Source organism: Odocoileus virginianus, chromosome 16, assembly GCF_023699985.2.
Source record: "Odocoileus virginianus isolate 20LAN1187 ecotype Illinois chromosome 16, Ovbor_1.2, whole genome shotgun sequence".
Taxonomy (NCBI): Eukaryota; Metazoa; Chordata; class Mammalia; order Artiodactyla; family Cervidae; genus Odocoileus; species Odocoileus virginianus.
In genome coordinates, this window is record NC_069689.1 from 14069524 (window position 1) to 14094171 (window position 24648).

A 24648-nucleotide genomic window follows, 5' to 3' on the forward strand; every position below is an offset into this window, starting at 1 on the left:
ATTATAATTACAAATTTACTTTTCAGATAAAATCACACTGATCTTCTGAAATAGAGCCTGACTGGTTTTAAATACAGCTCATCTTTATCAGATTTAAACTTCCACCAAATATAGCTAAGACGAGGAAGGGAGGAATAGGAGAAGAGACCTTAGCCAAGAGTGAAAATGTGGAAATCTGCTCTTTGGTTGATGGATCTGTCCAAACGCAAAGTTTCATTTGAAGTTTCTCAAAATCATGGAACTATTAGCTCTGGTCAGAGCCAACCTGATAAATTGCATGCACACACAGAGATGGAGAGTGAGTGGAGAGGGGGCAGGGGAGACAACTTTTTATAAATCAATAAAGCCAGGCTTTTCCATCAGCCCCTGGAGGAGGAAATGGCAACCTGCTCCAGTATTCTTGCTGGGAAAACCCCATGGACAGAGGATCCTGGCAGGCTATAGTCCACAGGGTAACAAAAAGTCAGACACAAATTAGCAACTGAATAGTTTCAACAAACATTATCTCCGAGCATCTCAAGACTGAAGAATCCAAGATTTCCATTCCTGATCACCCTCTTTCAATAGGGAATGTTTTGCTGTGTTGATTTGGGAAGTCACCCTGAGTTTCTACCCCAGCATTTTCACGTAGCAGCTAATCATGGTAGCAATGACTCTTTGAGCTTTAAGTTTTACAAAGAATAATGAAAGAAAAGTAGGATTTGTTTTGTAGCATATACTCAAATATGAAATTAAATAATGTGTGCAAAGTACTTAGTTAGAGCACATCAAGGCCTGAAATAATAATAATGTTAGGTATAATAGTTAGCATATACAAGCCATATATACTCTTACAGATTCTGTTTTCTTGGGCTCCAAAATCACTGCAGGTGGTGACTGCAGCCATGAAATTAAAAGATTCTTGCTCCTTGGAAGGAAAGCCATGACAAACTTAGACAGTGGATTAAAAAGCAGAGATATCACTTTGCCAACAAAGGTCTGTATAATCAAAGCTATGGTTTTTCCAGCAGTTCTGTACAGAAGTGAGAGTTGGACTATAAAGAAGGCTGAGCACCGAAGAATTGATGCTTTGAACTGTGGTGTTGAAGAAGACTCTGAGAATCCCTTGGACTGCAAGGAGATCAAACCAGTCAATCCTAAAGGAAATCAACCCTGGATATTCATTGGAAGTACTGATGCTGAAGCTGAAACTCCAATACTTTGGCATCCTGATTCGAAGAGCCAACTGATTGGTAAAGACCCTGATGCTGTGAAAGGAGGATATGACAAGAAGGGGGTAACAGAGGATGAGATAGTTGGGGCATCACTGACTCAATTGACATGAGTTTGAGCAAACTCTGGGAGATAGTATAAGACAGAGAAGCCTGGCATGCTGTAGTTCATGGGTTCACAAAGAGTTGGACACAACTTAGCAACTGAACAACAACAATAGTATTTTCAGTGTTTTTAAAACTCATTGAAGCATCATTATAGTCATGTGAGGAAGACACATTTACGGATAGGGCCACTGAGGCCCAGAGAAGGAACTTGTTCCAGCTTTCACAATCAGTATATGATAGAGCTAGGATCTGAACTCAGAGCTGCGATTCTGAACCGTTCAGTGGAGTTCCCTGCCGTCATCCTAAGATATATGCATAGATACAGGTATAGGTACATAGATATAGGTATGGAATGCTATAGCGACATGAATACATGCATGGAATTGAGTAGCATCACCTACCTTTTCTAACTTTTTGCCTTCTCCCTCACCTGTGCAATGGGACCTGCCATGCTACAGATGGTCAGTTTTCTAGAACACCATCTAAACCTGCATGGTTCTTTCCAAAGCTCTCCCACTGCCTGTAGAGAAAAACTTAAGTTCCTCAGCTAAATTTACAGTTTGACCTCTTGTTCTCCCAGCCTCCTCTTCTGTGATTCTATCCCAGTCACCCCCAATTTCTCTTTCTCCTCCAAGCAATGTTGCTCTCTCATGCCTATGTGCCCTGGTGTCTGCTGTCCTCCAACCTAGAATCCTCTTCCTGAGTCTCCCTCCCGCAAACACTCCACTCTCTGCTTCCTTCCAGGCAACTTCTGTGATGCTGGCCCACCTCCAGGCCTCTTAGTCTCATAACAATCCTACAGGAGAGATGCTCCTGGCTGTTAAGTGAGGAAAGCCAATTTAGAGAAAGTTTGGTTCCACATCACACAGCTAGAAAATGAAGCTGACATTCATTATTTTTAGAACTAATTTTTATTATAGTTGCTTTACAATGTTGTGTCGGTTTCTTGCTATACAGCAAAGTGAATCAGTTATACGGATACATATATTCCCCTCTGTTTGGGATTTCCTTACCATTTAAGTCAGCACAGAGCACTCGGTAGAGTTCCCTGTGCTATACAGTAGGCTTTCATTACTTACCCGTTTTATACGTAGCATCAGTAGTATACACATGTCAATTCCAGTCTCCCAAGTCATCCCACTCCTCCTTCCCTCCTTCGTTACATGAATGTGTCCTCTATATCTGACTCTATTTCTGCTTGGCAAATAAGTCCATCTCTACCATTTTTCTAGATTCCACTTACAAGCGATATTATACGATATTTGGTTTTTCCTCTCTCTCACTGATTTCACTCTATATGACAGTCTCGAGGTTCACCCACGTCTCTGCAAATGGCGCTGCTTCATTTCACTCCTTTGCTATGACTGAGTAGTATCCCACTGCATCTGTATGCAACATCTTCATCCAGTCATCCTTTGATGGACATTGAGGTTAATTCCATGTCCTGGCTATTGTAAACAGTGCAGCCGACACTTAAACCTGCATCTTGCTAGCCTTACAACCCTCCCCCCTCCATCACACAACCTCCCTAAAAGAATTGAGGAGATTGCTTCTTAGCTCTAACTGGACTTACAGAGGTTGGCATGTGTCTGAGTAGAGCCTCAGGGAGTATTTTCAATGTTTCTCTAGATAATTGTCCTGACCCCTGTATGTGTCCCCTTCAGCTACATCTGATGTCTCAGCCCAGGCAATCCAGAACGTCACAGGCAGATGCAGCCACAGCTCCGGGAACAATCTCTCTGTCCGTCTACTCTCTGCCCCTTCCTTACTCTCTGGGAAGGGTGCAGGCCATGCATGGAGTAAGGCTAACTTGGGAAGCAAAAGAAAACAGAATATGGGGCATGTGCATTTTATCAGAACCAAACAAATTGTGGCTATAAACATTCCGTCGCCAGTGAAATTGCAGGCTTCTTTGAAGATCAGTGTCTGTTTTTTAATGTATCTATACTAAAAAAAAAAAAAAAAAAAAAGCTGAAGCAAATTTTCATTCAACCAGGATGAGGAGGAGTCTGAAGGGGAGGGAGAAGAGGACTGAACCCGGGAAAATGAGATGAGGACAGAGACAAAGGAAAACCTTTGTCTCGGATTAGCACATTGATTAGAAGCAAGTTTCTTTCTAGCAGCCCTCCCCCCAACACCATCCACAGCCCCACAAACCACTAACCACAGTTATTTTGTGGGGTCCCCCTTTGCCTTCCTTATTTGATACGTTCTGATCAACTGCTGTGGTTCAGACAGTTTGTTAAGGGTCCGGGGAGAGAGCCAAAAAGACAGCTTCCTAATTGTCTGCAATCGGCTGTTGACATCTGGAAAGCACTCTATCTAGGTTTTAACCCTGTGTTGGGTCAACCCCTAGGTTGTCCCTGCCTCATCCTAACCTAACTTTCTGAGGCCACAGAGGTGCCACAGAAACCCCCCTGCCCTCAGCTCATCTTTAGACCCCACACCCTCAATCTAGACCTTGCTTCCTCTGGACAGTCTCATTCCAGCCCAGGGATTTCTATTTAGTTACAGGCTCATCTTGGTTTGTGCTGGGTCTTCGCTGCTGTGCGGTCTCTTCTGTAGCTGCAGCCAGTGGGGGATACTCTCTAGCTGTGGGGCTCGGACGTCTAAAACTTACTCTGGCCTCTCTTGAGGGGCATGGGCTCTAGGGTGTGTGAGCTTCAGGAGTTTGGGCCCAGGGCCTCCAGAGCACAGACTCTAGAGTTGTGGCGCCCAGATTTAGTTCCTCTTCAGCATGTGGGATGTTCCTGGACCAGGGATCAAACTCTTCTACATTGGCAGGCAGCTTCCTCACCCTGAGCCCCTAGGGAAGCCCCCCTAGAGCATCTCTTACTCTCTTTAGACCGACAAGACCCAAAATCCTACCTGCAGCTTGGATCAATCTTTCTTGCTCCGAAACATCTTCGACTGTATAACAGACATTCCAGTCACTTTCATTCCTTTGTGGGTAAAAATAAACAGCAGGAAAACACACACACACACACACACAAATAACTCCTTTTAAACCAAGTATGTCAATGAGTATACGTATAAACAAGGCTCAAAAATTTCTCTCTCCAGGCAGGATCTCTCTTTCACTTTCTGCACTCATGTGTCTTTCTGCTCCGTCCTTCTGTTCTTCTAGATGCTACATGTGACTTTTGAGTTCACCCTGGAACTGTAAATTTCGAACACTGAACTCAACATTTCACAGTTGAGAGTTGTTAAGGACACAAATCTGGGGACCAGTGACAACGTTACATCTCCCAGTCTCCTTCCCACCTTGCTTCCTTCTAATTCAATACAAATTACGGTGGTTTTCCAACTACAGCCACCGCTGTTTTCAATCACTGTGCTATTATCATCATTATGACCCCACTATTTCTTACCAAGTGGATTTATTCATGTAAAGGGGTTTTTTTTTTCCCTATCTGTTTCCAAGAAGAATTTTGATGTAACTTTGAATTAGAGAACTAGATACAGTTAAACTGAAAAATGATAACAAAATAAAATAAATAAGTAAAATAATATGAAACAAATCAACTAAGATAAATAACAAAAAATAAATAAAATAATGGACACATCTCCCAAGGAGATGAATGATTCACGTTGTTAAACTCTGTAGACCTGTTTTGTCATGAAGTATGCACTTTCTGTGTGTATGTCACTGCTGCTGCTGCTGCCAAGTCACTTCAGTCGTGTTCGACTCTGTGCGACCCCATCCCTGGGATTCTCCAGGCAAGAACACTGGAGTGGGTGTAGGGTATAGTTCCGGCGAGGCGGAAAAGGAAAGACGACCTCAACAGAAGTAGGTTACCTTTATTCAGGCAAGGAGGGGTGACAGTCGGCCTGACGACCAGGCTGAGCGCTGAGAGGGATCAGGGAGGCTTCATACTTATAGGGAGGTTTGTGGAAGCGATAAGGGAAACATTAATCAGGCAGGATATTTTGAATATTCTTTTGTTGAGATGACATTTGTAGTTGGGCAGGGGATGATAAGTCTTCTGGGCAGGTGTATGGGGTGGAAGGTTTCTGGACAGGGGTTGATAAGTCCCAGATAGATGCAACCGGCCTGGAGCATCAGGGTGGAACTAAAATTCTGTTTTGTTTTCTCCAAAATTGGATGATTCAGCAAGGGGCCTTTGAGACTGTTGTTTTCTTTTCTAGGCTCAAAAGACTCCTTCAGTGGATTGCCATTTCCTTCTCCAATGCATAAAAGTGAAAAGTGAAAGTGAAGTCGCTCATGCATGTCTGACTCTTTGCGACCCCATGGACTGCAGCCCACCAAGCTCCTCCGTCCATGGGATTTTCCAGGCAAGAGTACTGGAGTGGGGTGCCACTGCCTTCTCCAGTGTATGTCACACTTCAGTGCAAAGTTCACAAACAGAAAAATGGACAGAAGTGTCAAGATCCTTCAGAATTTGGCTCTGAGTATCCCCTCTGTGGGGCTATCCGTTACCATGTGCTCTGCCCACTGTGCTTGACTTTGATCTTTGGAATATACTCATGGTCTGGTCTAAATCATGGCTCCTCTGTAGAGCTTTCTGATCTTTTTCTCAGTCAAGGTTTATCTGCTGCCATTAAGCCCCTCTCCCTCCTAACTGGCTGAATTTTCTGTCTTTTCCTCAAGCCTGGTTCTGGTTCTGAGTTTTCTACTTCAGTGGTTGAAACCATGATCCATCCAGAGCTACAAACCATAGACCTAGAAGATGCCCTCAATTCCACACTCCTCATCATTAATTAATCCCAAAGTCCTATAGATTTTATATCCTAAATAGCTCTTAAATCTTCTGTTGTTGTTCAGTCACTCAGTTGTGTGAGAGTCTTTGCAACCCCATGGACTGCAGCATGCCAGGCTTCCCTGTCCTTCACCACCTCCCAGAGCTTGTTCAAACTCATGTCCATTGAATTGGAGATGCCATCCAACCATATCATTCTCTGTTGTCCCCTTCTCCTCCTGCCTTCAGTCTTTCCCAGTATCAGGGTCTTTTCAAATGAGTCAGCTCTTCACATCAGTCAAATATTGGAGCTTCAGCATCAGTCCTTCCAGTGAATATTCAGGATTGATTTCCCTTAGGATCGACTGATTTGATCTCCTTGCTATCCAAAGTACTCTCAAGAGTCCTCTTCGGCACCATGATTTGAAAGAATCAGTTCTTTTCGCGCTCAGCCTTCTTTATGGTCCAACTCTCACTTCTGTACATGAACCCTGGAAAAAGCATAGCTTCCACTATACAGATCTTTGTTGGCAAAGTGATGTCTCTGCTTTTTAATATGAACTTCCATGATAGCTCAGTTGATAAAGAATCTGCCTACAATACAGGAGACCTGGGTTCAATTCCTGTGTTGGGAAGATCCCCAGAAGAAGGGAATGGTAACCCACTTCAGTATTCTTGCCTGGAGAATCCCATGGATAGAGGAGCCTGATGGGCTACAGTCCAAGGAGTTGCGAAGAGTCAGACACAACTAAGTGACTAACACCTATAACCTACCACCTAGGTTTGTTACAGTTTTTCTTCCAAGAAACAAGCATCTTTTAATTTTGTGGCTGCAGTTACCTTCTTCAGTGGGTTTTGGAGCTCAGAAATAAAACTTGGAAATAAATAAAACTTGTCACTGTTTCCACTTTTTACCCATCTATTTGCAATGAAGTGATGGGACCAGATGCCATGATCTTAGTTTTTTGAATGTTGAGTTTTAAGTCAGCTTTTTCACTCTCCCCTTTTACCTTCATCAGGGGGCTCTTCAGTTCCTCTTTGCTTTCTGCCATTAAAGAGGTGTCATCTGGATATCTGAGGTTGTTGACCTTTCTCCTGTCAATTCTTTATTAATACAGTCTTAATATGCTATATAATACTTCACTGTGGACTATTCCATTGTTTAACCACTTGCTTATTGAGTTACGTAGGTTTTCCTAGGTTTTTTGTTTGTAAACAATACAGTGTTGAACTTGTAAGTCATGCACTTTTACCAAATGTCAAACACTGTGTTAGCTCTTTTCAAATATCCTATCCACCTATCTTTCCAAGCAGAGGTATTTTCATTACAGCACTCAGCCTTTGCTATGCAGAGAGAAGATTTATTTATTTAATTCACAATATAGTTCATCTTTTTAGTTCCATGCAATGACTCCCTTCTGTGAGTCCCAACATCATTTGAACCCTGTTTAATTAGAGGAAAGTACCAAATTTGCTATCACTACTACTACTACTAGCCATGACTATTGTAATGCTTCCCATGTGATGTGTGTATTCCCATGTGACGTGTGTAATCCCATGTAATCATCATCAGCTCCTATAAAGCAGATACTCTTACTATTATTAACATTCATAGCAGCAGATTTTGTTTTATCAACACAATTGCCTATAAACTTAGGGATGGCAGACACTGATTTTAGTTTAACTCTGTTTGTCCAATAACCCTGGACACAGGAATGAGTATGCTGCAGGACGTGTTAAATAACAGTCAAAACGTGTAAGAAGTAACAATAGTGAAAACAAACTGACAATGTTAAGTAGCAACTTAATGTTGTATATTAAATAATCTTATGTAAGTTTCTTAACTACTCTAATCCTCTTGTAAAATGAATAATTAGTAACATGTATATGAGACTAGATGTTTTCCAAGGGATAAAAGTTAATTACCTAGTGTCACATTTATTTACATTAAGGAAAAAAAAACCTAAGATCATGGCATCTGGTCCCATCACTTCATGGCAATTAGATGGGGAAAAAGTGGAATCAGAGACATATTTTATTTTCTTAAGCTCTAAAATCACTGAGAACGGTGACTGCAGCCACAATATTAAAAGATGCTTGCTCCTTGGAGGAAAAGTTATAACAAACCTAAAATATACAGCATATTAAAAAGCAGAGATATCACTTTGCTGATGAAGGTCTGTATAGCCAAAGCTATGGTTTTTGCAGTGGTCATATATGGATGTGAGAGTTGGACCATAAAGAAGACTGAATGTTGAAGAACTGATGCTTTCAAGCTGTGGTGCTGAAGACTCTTGAGAGTCCCTTGGGCAGCAAGGAGATCAAAGCAGTCAATCCTAAAGGAAATCAATCCTGAATATTCATTGAAAGGACTGATGCTAAAGCTGAAACTCCAATACTTTGGTCACCTGATGTGAAGAACCGACTCTTTGGAGAAGACCCTGATGCTGGGAAAGATGGAGGGCAGGAGGGAAAAGGCGAGACAGAGGATGAGATGGTTGGATAGCATCACCAACTCAATGGACATGAGTTTGTGCAAACTCCAGAAGATAGTGAAGATAGTGCAGTCTGGTGTGCTACAGTTCAAGGGGTTGCAAAACATCAGACACAACTTAGTAACTGAACAACAACCACCACAATTTCCTGGGCACCTACTATGTGATAGCCACTGGGATAGTTACTGGGTTTTCTGCCACTGATAAGATAAAACTTATTCCAAGTATTCAGATTTTTCACGAAACCTTTGAAGTCTCAAGATTAAATAGGAAAGAATGTCATAAGGAGAATGTCTTAGAGGGTAAACAAGCCGAACTTGCTGGCGCAGTCTCTGTCCCACTCACAGGAAGCCTCCTGGACTTGCTCACGTGCCCACAAAACATGCGCTAGGCAACCCTGCTGTATATCCTCAGAGTACTGTGTATTCCTGCATAACTTTATGTGCTTCATGCTTATTTTCCCTGTTGAACTCTAATATCTGGGAAGCATGGACTGTGCTCGCCTCACATCCACAGTGGGTATCATCCAAGTGTATTTATGGGAGGAAGGAAAGAGAATGAGCGAGAGACCCCAGTTATTTTCCAGGGAAACAAAATATATTAACAATGAAAGAGAGAAAAACAAGTTACAGAGAAGAGAGAATGTTTCATGGCTCCAAAGAGTGAGGTGGCACTCCATCACCATCCTTGAATGTTTTCACTGAAGTCGGAATGAAAGAATATGAATGTTTAGAGAGTATGAAGGGGGTTGGGTTACTGAAAATTTTGAAATCACATCGGCAATTGCTCCACACGGCTCATGAATGGTCTATGCCCTCTCACACTGACGCCACTTGTTGGAGATAACTGAATATATTCAAATCTGTTTATACATTTTGAATCTTGATATCCTGCAGATTCTGTATGTTGCCTGGAATTTGGTTTTCATATTTTCATGTCTTTATCCAAGACTTCTGATGTAGGTGGTGGTACAGAATGGAGTCAGGGAGATGGTCCTTTTCCTCAGTTGTATTGTTCTTCTAATCATGATTCTTCCGGTAAGGAAATTTAATCAGTCCAAAGTCCACTTATCTTATTTGCATATTTCAAAACCTCAGTCAGAAAGAGAAGATTCTAAAATATAACAAAGGGAAAAATAAAAACTATATTACCTACCAAAAAGTAAGATCTAAATAGAATCCATCTTTGATAATCACATAGGTGTTAGAAGACAGTGAAATGACATCTTTTAAGGTTTTAGAGCAATAGTTTCATACCCAGAATTTTACACTTAGTCAAACTATCAGTTAAGTGTGAAGGTATAGCATTTTTTGTTTGCCTATTTTTACTTTCAAGGACCCACAGTTTGCTTTCTAAATCCCCCACCTGAGAGAGCTTCTTGAAGATACCTCCAACCAGGCAAGCAAGACGTAAAGAGGACAATCTGTAGAGAATGTGCTGTGCTGCGCTTAGTCACTCAGTCATGTCCATCTCTTTGTGACCCCACAGACTGTAGCCACCAGTCTCCTCTGTTCATGGGGATTCTCCAGGCAAGAATACTGGAGTGGGTTGCCATGCCCTCCTCCAGGGGGTCTTCCCAACCCAGGGATCGAACCTGGGTCTCCCGCTGGATTCTTTACCCTCCAAGCCACCAGGGAAGAATCAGTCAGTCAGTTCAGTTGCTCAGTCATGTCCAACTCTTTGCAACCCCGTGGACTGCAGCATGCCAGGCTTCCCTGTTCATCACCAACTCCTGGAGTTTACTGAAACTCACGTCCATTGAGTCAGTGATGCCATCCAACCATCTCATCCTCTGTCGTCCCCTTCTCCTCCTGCCTTCAAACTTTCCCAGTATCAGGGTCTTTTCCAGTGAGTCAGATCTTGGCATCAGGTGGCCAAAATATTGGCAGTTCAGCTTTAGCATCAGTCCTTCCAATGAACATTCAGGACTGATTTCCTTTAGAATTGAGTGGTTTGATCTCCTTGCAGTCCAAGGGAATCTCAAGAGTCTTCTCCAACTCCACAGTTCAAAAGCATCAATTCTTCAGTGCTCAGCTTTCTTTATAGTCCAACTCTCACATCCATACATGACGGCTGGAAAAACCATAGCTTTGACTAAATGGACCTTGGTTGGCAAAGTAATGTCTCTGCTTTTTAATATGCTGTCTAGGTTGGTCATAGTTTTTCTTCCAAGGAGCAAGCGTCTTTTAATTCCATGGCTGCAGTCACCATCTGCAGTGATTTTGAAACCCAAGAAAATAAAGTATGCTTCCACTGTTTCCCCACCTATTTGCCATGAAGTGATGGGACCAGATGCCATGATCTTAAAGGACTCAAATCCAAGGGCCACTGAAAGAAAAGGAAAACCAGGATGAGAGCTTTCTGCAGCCCATCCGACTACATGCTTGAGGAACTCAGAAGGCCTCCAGCATGATGCATTTAAGATGTTTTACAATAATGGAAGAGTGATGTGTTGGGTTTTCACTTATAAATAAAACTGAAGAGAAAACGTGGAAGAGATGAGTAAAGTGATGAAGTAGAAGGCCAGTGGGATCCTCCTTGACAAGTTAAGAGTGATGATACAGCTGAGCAAGAAATGGGAGGTGAGATAGGAAAGGGTTGGGGGGAGGGGTGGCAGGGAAGAGAGAAAATATTCTTATGATACCACATTAATTATGCAATCCAGACTTCACTGGTGCTCAGGGGTGAATAACCTGCCTGCCAGCACAAGAGAAGTGGGTTCAATCCCTCGATTGGGAAGATCCCCTAGAAAAGGGGATGGAAACCTACTCCAGTACACTTGCTTGAGAAATCCCATGGACAGAGAACTCTGGGGAGCAATAGTCCATGGCGTCACAGAAGAGCCAGATACGATTTAGTGACTAAAAAACAACAAAATTATGCAATAGAAATAGAGGATTAATAGACCATTGACAAACACAGGTAGTCAATAGATGAGCTAACGTAACCATTCAGAATTAGCAATGAAATTAACTGAATCAATGGGAAATTTGGTAGAAAGTGATGTAGGTGAATAAAACTGTGCTTTATCACAGTAGGAAACCAGTAGATAACGTCTGATGTTGGAAAAATGAGAAACAAGACTAGAAGACCATAGTATTTCAAAGATTTAATAATAGAAAAAAATAAAAGTGATTTCCTTGGGGGATTGAGCTTGGAGTGGAGATGGGGCCTGGGGACAGCTGCTTTTTATCATGAATTCTTGCATTCTTTGACTTTTTAAGAAGATGTAAAGAATAATTTAAATCATTTTTAAGGGGGAAAATATTATAAATATCTGAGCTTATTAGAGAGCCGCCTATGCAGCTTCCTCGTTGCTTTAAACACTGATCCATTTTATTTTTGTCAGGATTATCTGTGATTAAGTAGTCAGATTTCTTTTTTTTTTTTTTTTAGAACCACAGCTGCCTCCCTCACTCCCTTCTGCTTAAGGGCTGAGAATGGAATTATATACATCTTTTTTCAGAATTGTTTGAAATGGTTGAATCAAGGATGCAGAAAAAAATGGACCCTCATCCCCGAAGCATCTTGGCTACAGATTGTACCCTCTTTTCTTCCACTAAAAGTCAGTAGCTTGGAGGCCATCTTTCTTAAACTTGCTTTTTGATTACCTATGAGCTTTATCAGGGCTGCCCTGGTGGCTCAGAGGTAAAGAATCTGCCTGCAATGCAGGAAATGCAGGAGACTGGGGTTCGATTCCTGTGTCAGAAGATTTCCCGGAGAAGGGCTTGGCAACCCACTCCAGTATTCTTGCCTGGAGACTCCCATGGACAGAAGAGCCTGATGGTCTACAGTCCATGGGGTCGCAAAGAGTCAGACATGACTGAAGCAACTGAGGACACACATGAGTTTCATAAGGTTAGCTGTTGCCCACATAACAACCATGATAGTAGTAATAATATTAAATAATTGCTCATGTTTACTGAATAACTCTATGGGTTAGACATTGTTCTAAGGAGTTTCAAATATTATATCATTTTATCCTGGTAATAGTCTATGAGGGCAGCTAGTATGGTGGTTGAATGTAGATTTCAGGATCCACTGTCTGGCTGTTAATCCAAGTTAGCCATATACTAATTTCTTATCTGTAGAAAACTTCCTTTCTACTGTAGTATAGTTGATTTACAATGTTATGTTAGTTTCAGGTGTAAAGTGATTCAGATAAATATGTGTATGTGTACATGTGTGTATTCTTTTTAAGTTTCATTCTCATTATAGTTTATTACAAGATACTGAATATAGTTCCCTGTGCTATACAGTATGCTTTTGTTGTTTATCTGTTTTATATATGATAGTGTATATATGTATATATGTATGTATATGTATATATGATAGTTAATTCCCAACTCTTAATTTATTCCTCCTTTTCCCCTTTCCCCTTTGGTAACCGTAAGTTCGTTTCCTATGCCTGTGAGTCTATTTCTGTTTTGCAAATAAGTTTATTTGTATTATATTTTTAGATTCCACTTATAAGTGTTATTATATGATATTTGTCTTTATCTCTCTTACTCCACTTAATATGATAATCTCTAGGTACATCCATGATTCTGTAAATGACTGTATCATTCTTTTTCATAGTTGAGTAATATTTCATTGTACAAAATACCACATCTCCTGCATCCATTCAACTGATGAAGGATATTAGATTGGTTCCATGTCTTAACTGTTGTTCAACTATGAACACTGGGGCGCATGTATCTTTTCAAGTTACGGTTTTCTCCAGATATATGTCCAGGAGTTAAATTGCAGGATCATATGGTAGCTCTATTTGACAGCTTGCTTGTGACCCTTCTGTGACTCAGCTTCTTTACTAATTCAATGGGAATAATAACAGTACTTAACTCCTAGAGTTTTGGTGAGGATTCAGTGAGTCAATACATGCAAGCACTTAGAACAGCATCTGCCTGCCACATAATAGTCAATGAAACATAGTCATGGTAGTATTATCCCAGCTGTATACCTAGAAACAGAGTCGCAGAAAGGATAAATGATGCAGCTAAGATTCTAGTCTGGAGGTCTGACTTAGTAGTTGTTTCCACTGTGTACCAACTTGGGGGTGGGAGGCAGTAAAGATTTTATCTCACGTTTGCTTTATTCACCTACTTAGGTGGCCAACACAAGACATGGAAACGAACTTGAGTTCTAAACCCAGCTGCACCCCATTCCTGTAGCTTGTGGCCTTGGTCAACTTTTAACTTCTCTAGTATTGTTTCCTCATTGGTGGTGGTGGTTTAGTTGCTAAGTTGTGTCTGACTCTTGAGACTCTATGAGCTGTAGTCCCCCAGGCTAATCTGTCCGTAGAATTTTCCAGGCAAGAATACTGGAGTGGGTTGCCATTTCCTTCTCCATGTTAGTGGAGGTATAAAAACCTCCTTTGCTGGGTGGTTGAGAGGATTAATTAAGTTAATGTGTGGAAAGTACTCAAATCTCATTAAAAGGTAGGATATCATGGAAAACCTTTATCACCCTGCTTTCCTGTATTAAGAAAATTTACTTTACTCAACTATAGTTGATTTGAAATGTTGTGTTAATTTCTGCTGTGCTGTGAAGTGATCCAAATATACATATATGTATACATATATATATGCATACACTTTCTTTTGCATATTCTTTTCCATTATGGCTCATCACAGGATATTGAACTTGCTTCCTGTGCTATAATAGTAGGATCTTACTGTTTATCCATCCTATATATCTATTTGCATTCGCTAATCCCAGACTCCTAGTCCATCCCTCGTTGACCCCATCAACCACAATCTGTTCTCTATGTGCGTGAATCTGTTTCAGTTTCATTGATAAACTCGTTTGTGCCATGTACAGATTCCACGTATAAGTGATATCCTCCTCCTTTCCTGATAAGCCATGTCCAGGAATTTCTCTGCCCTCCAGACCTCTGAACTGTGAAAGGATGTATAAGATTAGTAAATGTTCAGATTCAGCTGTCCTTGCTATCTTTTAAGCAGCTACTATGCCCCCAGCACTGCCTGGCAATTTCCTATATACATATTATGTAATTTGAAGAATTATGGCCACCATTCCCTTCTTATAGGTGAAGCAGTGAAAGATTTGAGACTTAATGAAGCTTAAGTAACAAAGTTTCTAGGACATAACTCAACACCTTCTGAATTGTAAACAGACGTTTAGATACAGGCCAATAATTGATTTTCAACTATAAAACAAATTTTCACTTGGTCATGTGTCTGTGAATCACTAGATCAATTCTTAGTGAGAAGGTAAACTCATACTTCAAGAGAGTGATCTGTGATCTCATCTTTTACCTGTAGTATTGAAGAAGGAATTCATAGGGCCTGGACTCCATCTCAGGCCTGTCCCTGCTGATCGTGCTCGGCCGCCTCTCCAATGGACTCTGAACTCTCTGCTTAGCGCCTGTGGGAACGACAATGGAAGGATAAGACCCCCTCCAGACAGGGGAACCTCGAAGATCGTATCCAGGTTACTCATCGCCTAAGAGAAAACATACTCTAATCACCTCTGCCTCCGGACAGTATCTATCGGAAAGTAACCACAGGCTTATAGGTTATTAACTGGTTGGAATGTAACCGCGGGCTTATTGATTATTAACTGTTTGAACACATAACACGTGAATGATGGGGTTATTGTGATTGTATTTACCCTTCCTTTGTAAGCCTCAAGGGATTTGGGGTGGTGGGTTTGGACACGTACACATGGGGTATAAAAGATTTTCACAAATGCTGGTCGGGGTCCTTGGCTAAGAGGAGACTCTGCCTTGGGCCCGCCGGTGTAATAAACTGCACTCCACTATCTGCATTGTCCTTCTGAGTGAGTTTGTTTCCCGGAAAGCATGGCTAACAGTATCTGCCAAGTCCTTGGGCTGGAAATAAGCAACGGAGAGTTTTGCAGTTGAACAACTGCCCTCTCAGTTCAGGCTGATCACGCTGAGTCCTCCTAACAGGCAGAGAGGTAATTTACAAGGTTGACTTTGCAGAGGAGAAAACCAAGGCTCATGGAGAGGAAGATGTGTCCAGGACAAGCTGGCCAGGGGGCTAAGGACCCCAGCCGTCCTCTGGCTCTTTTCCTGGGCTCCAATCTGCTCTATTCAGAGCCTATTTTTGGGAGTCCGAATGACACCACCCACAAATGCCAGTGGGATCTCAGGTTGGGACACATATATTCTAGTGTGTCGTGGCTACTCATGGATATGATGAAGAGAGTGATCATAGCAGCTTTGGGGATTTAATTATTTTTCAAGAGCTAAAAGTGATTATGTTGATTTTATCCTGAAGCTCAAAACTTCAGGACTGTTAACAAGAAGCCAGCCCCATATAGTAGGCTCTTATCCTTCTGAGGAGCGCTCCCTACCTCTGGGGGTGAGGAGGTGACAGGAATGACCTCTGCACGCCCAAAGAATCACATTTTGGGTCCTCATTGCTACCCATCATCAACAGAGAGTAAAGACAAAGAACAGGAGCTACTTTTCCAGGGCAGAAGGTAAATCGAGTGTTCTCTCCGTTTTCATTTTCAGTATTGATACAGCCTCTTGCTTCTGCAGAACTCAGAGTCACAGAAAACATGTAATCTTCCCTGGCTCTAGTTTGTATGGGCCAGGGATAAATTAAAAGTCTTTTTTTGTTGTTGCTGTTATTGCAACATCAAACAGTACAACTTATTTCTGTAATCAACGGCAGTGAGATTCACCTTTCGGGAAATAAGAATTTTCTCTTTAGCCACAAATCTGTTTTAGGTAAACATCATTGACCACCCACATGTAGAGATGCTTTGTTGGGAAAATGACTCCTCCTTCCCCCTCCCCCCACATTTGTGTTTTGGTAGCTAAGTATGGGGAGCAGAAATTCCACTAAGAAAGTCTATTGTTCTCTGGAATTGTTCCACTTAGGACAAGGAGTCAAGGTTTGTTCTGCTGAAGCATATTACAGTTTCTATAAATACAATTACATTCTGCTGGAAGATATTCTGCAACCACAGTTTGGTCATATGCAGAACTGTAGAACTGGGCACAAAGAATGGGGATCACATTGTTTCCTTAGAAGACTAGCTGATTACTAATCTTTATGCTTTCTTATTGAAGGATATTCATTCATTTGTTCAATAACTGCTTACAAAGTACCTGTTATATGACAGTTACCGTGTTACGTGCTAAAGATGTGATGGAAAATGGGACATGGATCTTGCCTGCCAAGGGTTTTCTGTATACGGGAAAGACGGGATTTGGAACCAAAAATATCCTGTATCAGTTATAGGATGGATAACAAGTGTGTATGATTTGGAACACATAAGTATCAGAAAATATGATTTAATTGCAGACAAGCATGATTTAATCTTTACAATCACCTTCTGAAGAATGCAACATTGCCACATTTAGTAGATGAGGAAAGCAAATGCTCAGAGAGTTTAAGTGCCTGCCCATGGCCAACAGCTAGGAAGTGGAGGATTCTGAACCTATACCTGTCTGTGTTCTTTCTTCTGTCTGGAAGTCAAGAATAAGAATTGGTATGGTGTGTAGTGTGGTGTGTGTGTGTGTGTGTTCAGTCGTGTCCAACTCTTTGCAACCCCACAGACTGTAGCCCACCAGGCTCTTCTGTCCATGAGATTTTCCAGGCAAGAATACTGGAGTGGGTTTCCACTGCCTACTCTGGGGATCTTCCCAACCCAGCACTGGAACTCATATCTTTTGTGTCTCCTGCATTGGGAGGTAGATTCTTTACCACTGCACCACCAGCTCAGTTCAGTTCAGTCGCTCAGTCATGCCCAACTCTTTGGACCCCATTCGACCCCATGGACTGCAGCACTCCAGGCTTCCCTGTCCGTCACCAACTCCCGGAGCTTGCTCAAACTCATGTCCATCGAGTCAGGGATACCATCCAACCATCTCATCCTCTGTCGTCCCCTTCTCCTCCCATCTTCAATCTTGCTCAGCATCAGGGTCTTTTCTAATGAGTCAGTTCTTTGCATCAGGTGGCCGAAGTATTGGAGCTTCAGCTTCAGCATCAGTTCCTCCGATGAATATCCTACCAGTCGCTGTCTCTAAGATTGCCTTCATATACAAAAGTTTGCATGTTGCTGCTACCAAAGCCGAATCTGTTTGTGTGTTTGTTGATTTAATGGGACAGCTCCACAACAATATCCTTTTAGCCTTAATGACATCAGCATGTTCCTGTTCAAATTCATTGCTATGTATTTGGAAGCAACACAAATATTTATCCAGCAAACAGTTAAGTAAACTATCAGCAATATGAAGGAATAATAAACAAGTATCTAAAATATTGTTTATAAACAGTTTGTAAATATTGTTTTAAAAGTTTTAAACATTGTTTAAAAAACTTTAAAATAATTATCAAATAATGAAAATGAAACTGAAAACTAAAAAATTGTGTGTATGTGTGTGGGTGGGATTCCCTAGTAGCATAAGTGGTAAAGAACCCACCTGGCAATGCATGAGACAAAAGAGATACAGGTTTGATCCTTGGGTCAGAAAGATCCCCTGAAGAAGGGCATGGTAACCCATTCCAGTATTCTTGCCTGGAAAATCTTATGGATAGAGGGGCCTGGTGGACAGTCCATGGGGTCACAAACAGTCAGACACGACTGCGTGACTTAGCATGCACACACATGTGTGAGAATATTCACAAAATGTTGTGAAATGAATACATGAGGGAAAATAAATGAGAACAATGGCTAAAATATTAACATGAGCAGTTGGCTTTTGAAATGTATTTTATTTTTCCAAGTGTTCTACAATGTATCTTTTATTGAAGTAATAAATTAAAGCACAAATCATTTTATCAAAGTCATGCATATCTGCCAAGTAGAGTCAATAAATCAGAGCATTTTCAGACTTAAAACCAGTCAGGAAGAGTCATCATCAGCTTTCCTTTCTCTTGGTTTTCCCCACAACCTCAGGTGGTCTACAGCTGATGCCTTCAATTGTACCAAATATACTGGATTTTGCAGTGAAAGAAATGTATAGAATTAGACTTGCTTAGGAATATGGCTGAGATTGTTTTAACCTTGAAAAAGACTAGTTTAAACTTGAAAAAGTGATTTGAATTAATAACTAATTCTTTCACATTCTATAACATATGCTATATTCTGCTATTGCTCTTATTACCCCTCACCTGACATTTAGGTACCAATTTCTGCAGTATACAGGATAGGTGAGTGTATAAGTTTGCTAGGACTGCCATTAAAAAATACCACAGACTTTGTGGTTTTAGCAACAGATATTTATTTTCTCACAGTTCTGGAGGCTAGAAGTCCAAGAACAAGGTGTCAGCAGGCTGGGTTTCCTCTAAGGTTTCTGAGGGACATATTTTTTAATATATCAACATTACCTTCTATCTAGCTATCAATATCTATGCGTCAGTCACTCAGTCGTGTCCAACTCTATGCGACCCCATGGACTCTAGCCCACCCAGCTTCTGTCTCCATGGAATCCTCCAGCAAAAATACTGGAGTGGGTTGCCACTCTATTCTCCTGGGCATTTCTGGGAAGTCCATCTTTACCTATCTCTTTTTTTTTCTTCATTTCAAAGAACAAGTAATTTGCCCTTTTTGAACTCTTACAGTATTCCCACCCTGAACTTGAACTCCTGCACTCTGAACTTGGATTATTGGATCCTCATGGCCACCCTGGAGGGAATTAGTGTAGCCATCCCCGTTTTATATGACATCCGCAAGGTCACAGATCTGGCCAACGGCAGAGGGCTTCCCAGGGGGCTCTGTGGTAAGGAATTCACCTGCCATGCAGGAGGCACAGGAGATGTGGGTTCAATCAGTAGGTCGAGAAGATCCTCTGGAGGAGGAAATGGCAACCTGCTCCAGTGTTCTTGGCTGGAAAAGTTCCATGGACAGAGGAGCCTGGCGGGGTACAGTACACAGGGTCGCAAAGACGGAGCCTGCGCACAGAGCCAGGATTTGCGTCTCCACCCGCTTGCCCGCTTCCAGCAGCCCTTAGTCGGTTCTGGCAGCGTGTCTGGCTCTTAGCACTGTTCCCGGGACAAAGTACATTCATCACTGTGAGCCGTGGCTGCTGCTGCTGTCATTATTACATATGACTTGTCTATCATGACACTAACCTCTGGGTTCTTGAACCTGGTTACATTTTCTCCTATTTATACCTATTTGTAAACCATGAAGAGTCATTCCATATGAAGATTTTAGGTTTATCAAAATGTGTTCAAATGCAAGAGATGGAAGAGCATATTGGTACTGGGTATTTCAAGGAGAATATTCCAGAAAAATACACAAATCAGAAAAAAAATCCCAGAATAGAGAACAGAAAATATTGCACACTCCGTTCTGTGTGTGGGCTTGCCCTTTCTCAGGAAATGCTTACGTGTGGAATCCAGTGGGAATGCCATTGTCAAGTTCTACAAAAGTACCCACTTAAGACCCTTGACCAAGATTGAGTCCGAAATTTTCAAAGTGAACCAGGAGTTTCCTCCTGTTCTCACCACTTTCTTCTCTGGTCTCCCCTCCTGTCCTGTTGTTCTTGGGTCGTTCAGTTCTGTCTGACTCTTTGCGACCCCATGGACTGCAGCACACCACGCTTCCCTGTCCTTCACCATCTCCTGGAGCTTGCTCAAACTCATGTCCACTGAGTCGGTGATGCCATCCAACCATCTCATCCTCTGTCGTCCCCTTCTCCTCCCACCTTCAATCTTTCCCAGGACCAGGGTCTTTTCTAATGAGTTGGCTCTTCACATCAGGTGGCCAAAGTATTGGAACTTCAGCTTCAGCATCAGTCCTTCCAATGAATATTCAGGGTTGATTTCCTTTAGGGCTGACTGGTTTGATCTCCTTTCAGTCCAAGGGACTCTTAAGAGTCCTCTCCAACACCACAGTTCAAAAGCATCAATTCTTTTGCACTCAGCCTTCTTTGTCGTCCAACTCTCACATCCATACATGACTGGTGGAAAAACTATAGCTTTAACTAGATGGGCCTTTTTTGGCAAAGTAATGTCTCTGCTTTTTAATATGCTGTGTAGGCCCTAATCCATGATTTCTCCCATACAGTTCAACCAAACCATGCTCACCAGCTGGTGCCTTGCTATTTCTCTCCTGTGAGTCTGAACAGATTCTCTCAGCTGGCAATGGTACTCACCCTCCAAGACACAGTGGGACCATGACCTTCTCTGAAAGAGACCCAGACTTTGACCTCCCCCTTCTCAGAGATTTGAATTTTACAATAAAGACACGACTGAACTGAACTTCTCAGAGATCATTCAGCAGGTTCCTTTCCCTAAATACTAAACCAATATCCCAAATAGAGCATCACCTCCTCCATACTGAGAAGCTTTGGGAGCAAAGCCAGAGTTCGGGGCATTATCAGTACCCAGAGGAGGGTATAGAACAAATAACCTCAATAAAGGTTTGTTCGATTCCTATTTGAGGGGTCAGATCAGTGAAGCAGCACTGATAACCCAATGTAGTAAAATGAAGCAAAATGGGGAATATATCAGAAGATTAGAGAGGAATATCATGGAGCTGTTAGGAAGGAATTCTAGTGAAGAATTTCAAGAAGGGCTGCAGAAAAGGACACATGAAGGATGCCATTTTCCTTTCTTCTCAGTTCTTGTCCATGTTTGTTGTTTGTTTTTTCTCCTTTCTCCTTCTCCTCCCCTTCCTCCTCCTCTTTCTCCTCTCCTTCATTCCCCTCTTCTTTCTCTGCTTTTCCCTCCTTCTCCTCCCCCTGCCCTCTCTACAGCCCTCTCCCCTTCTTTTAATTTTTCTTTTCCACTTGAAAAGAATACTTGGCAGCTTCCACTTCAGCTAAAATCTTAACATACAAAGACTCTGTTTCAGGCTTCCTCAACAAGACTGCACGCTAGTTCTCAGTCTCTATCCCTGAGTTCCTGAAATCTTTGATTGGCGTATTTTGAGTCAGATAACCAATGTTAACCCAATAAAAATAGGCAAGGGCAGATATTGTTTTACCACTAAGGGGGCTGCTATAATAACAGTAAAGATTTTGAGAGCCAAGTTGGGCTGTTACTAGAAAGAGATGGTGAGGAAAGAGTCACAGAGATGCCCCAGGCACACAGGTGCACACATGCAAACACACACATTGCCCCATAATCGGTCTGCCCAAATATCAGTTGAATCAGTAATTGTACATATGAACGTACATACTTAATATGCATCTCATTTTGAAGGAACCAGTATTTATCATGGTGACTTCTGTCTAGGAAAACATCCTCTGCTTTCTCTACCCTCAGAGAGGGAAAATAAATTCTTGTTGTGGTCCAAATGCCTGCTGGGGTCAAAACACTCTGTTATCTTCAACATATGTTTAATGGTATTTGTTTTAATGAAGAGCCCTGGCTCACCTCCGTCTCCACAGCACTTGATCTTGCACTTGGGGTGTGGTAGGTCATGCAGTGGGTTCTTGCCCTTGGTTTGGGTTCAGGCTCATGAGGGCAGGACTAGAGAAGAATGATAAAGGATGAGACCCAGCTTCCATTAATAGTTTGGCTGGTTTTCCAGCCCTGCCCTCTCTCAGCTTGCGGTCCTACAGCATGCTTCCATCAAGATCTAAAAGGAAGTGGTTACTTTTAAAAGGAGTGTCTGTGCTTTAATAGCCCTCACAATTTGTAATTTGCCCATGGAGTCACAGTGGGAAGAAAATGGTGCAGAACCCTTGGCATTGTGGTCGCCACTGCAGGCTCCTGAGCCCAACCCGCTGGTTCACTTCTGCCTTCTTTCCCAGACGAACTTGAATGAATTTCCTCTCTGTGTCTTGCATGTGCATGCATGCTCAGTCATGTCCAACTCTTAGCGATCTCAAGGACTATAACCCTCTAGGCCCCTCTATCCATGGGATTCTCCAGGCAAGAATACTGGAGTGGATTGCCATTCCCTTTTCCAGGGATCTTCCCAACCGAGGGCTCGAACCCAGATGCCCTGCACTGTAGGCAGATTCTTTACTATCTGAGCCACCATTAGGTCCGCTCTGGGCCCTAGTGTACCATAAATGAGCATAATAATCATACCTGGCCGTCAGGCGCACCCAGGGCTTAAGTGACTCTGAGAGGTTAGCTCTCTGCCTGAAATGCAGTGATGCTCAGGGCTCAGGTTGATAAAGCCATAAACTCCCTCCCCTGCTGTCCCTGGACAAGCTTCCTATAACATCCCAGTGATTTTTATGATAACCTACACCTCGTGCTGAGCCACTCCCGGAAGCCCAGCCTCCCTGCCCAGTCCCCAGGCTGCTCAGATCTTCCAGATCTTTCTCCTCTCGTGCCCTGTCTGCAGGCCTCACCTTCCCACCTCCTCTGGCTCTCGTGTTCTCCCAGCCCTGTACCAATCCGCCACACACACACACCACAGACACACAGACACGCCACACACAGACCATGCACATCACAGACACACCACACACACACACACACTCAGGTCCTTCCCAGGAAGGCCTGAAATGGATGCAGATCTCACTGAAAGAGCAGGAGGAACAGGGTGAGTTCGCCGCCCAATGAAGAAGAAGTGCTTCCCACTCAGTGATGCATGTCACTGCCCCTCCTACCCAGCTGTCACTCACATCCTCACAGGGACCCCCATCCCCACCCCGTTCTCCCCCCTGCATCCTCAGCCATTGTGGACCAGGTAGCAGGCTTCTCCTCCCTCTAAAGATCCTGATCTGCCCATCACCAGGCTTTGACTGAAGCCAGGACCCCCAGGAGGCCTGGGAGAGCCACCTTTCACGTCCTTCCATAGACTTAAGTATCCTTCTGAGAAGTTTAAGCTCTTGGAAAACTTCAAAGATTCTGGATTTTTCCCAAAGAAACATCTCCTCTGTGTGTGCTCAGTCGCTTGGTCATGTCCAACTTTACAACCCCAGGCTCCTCTGTTCATGGGGTTCTCCAGGCAAGACTACTGGAACAGGTTTCCATTTCCTTCTCCAGGGCATCTTCCCAATCCAGGGACTGAACCTGCGTCTCCTGTGTCTCCTGCATTAGCAAGCAGATTCTTTACCTCTGAGCCACTGGGGCAGTCCAACATCTCCTCTAGCCCTACCCAAACATTTGCTGGGGAGCTGGCCTTGTGATTGATTCTCCAATGTGGTCCCACCAAGGACAAGCACCCTTTGCCCAAAACAAGTTTCTGCTTCCATACATAGGATCCAGTAATTCAGAAACATTGGGGCCCAGACTCTGAGCTCTCTAATGCAATATGCACATCCAGAATGTTTTTGGGGTGAGAGGCACTATCATCAGTTGATCTCACAGTACTGGCCAGAGGCTTTATATAAATCGCTCTATTGCTTAATTATCTCAACAAAATTTCTGGGCTATCTATCTATGTATCTATCTGTTCAGTATCTATCTACCTATTTATCTATCATCTTTCTATCTACATATTTATCCAACTATCTGTCAATCTATCTATCTACTTATTTACTTAAATATTATTTGTAAAACGTTTGTTTCACTTGTCTGTGCATCTCTATCTAGCCTACCTATCTGTTAGTCTATGTCTCCACAAACACTTTTAGATTGGATTATAGATTATAGTTCAGTTCAGTTCATTTCAGTCGCTCAGTTGTGTCTGACTCTTTGCAACCCCATGGACTGCAACAAGCCAGGCCTCCCTGTCCATCACCAACTCCCAGAGTTTACCCAAATTCATGTCCATTGAGTCAGTGATGCCATCCAATCATCTCATCCTCTGTTGTCCCTTTCTCCTCCTGTCTTCAATCTTTCCCAGCATCAGGGTCATTTCAAATGAGTCAGCTCTTCTTATCAGGTGGCCAAAGTATTGGAGTTTCAGCTTCAACATCAATCCTTCCAATGAACACCCAGGACTGGTCTCCTTTAGGATGGACTGGTTGGATCTCCTTGCAGTCCAAGGGACTCACAAGACTCTTCTCCAACACCACAGTTCAAAAGCATCAATTCTTTGGCAGTCAGCTTTCTTTATAGTCCAACTCTCACATCCATACATGACCACTGGAAAAACCATAGCCTTGACTAGATGGACCTTTGTTGGCAAAGTAATATCTCTGCTTTTTAATATACTATCCAGGTTGGTCATAACTTTCCTTCTAAGGAGTAAGTGTCTTTTAATTTCATGGCTGAAATCACCATCTGCAGTGATTTTGGAGCCCAAAAAGTAAAGTCAGCCACTGTTTCCCCATCT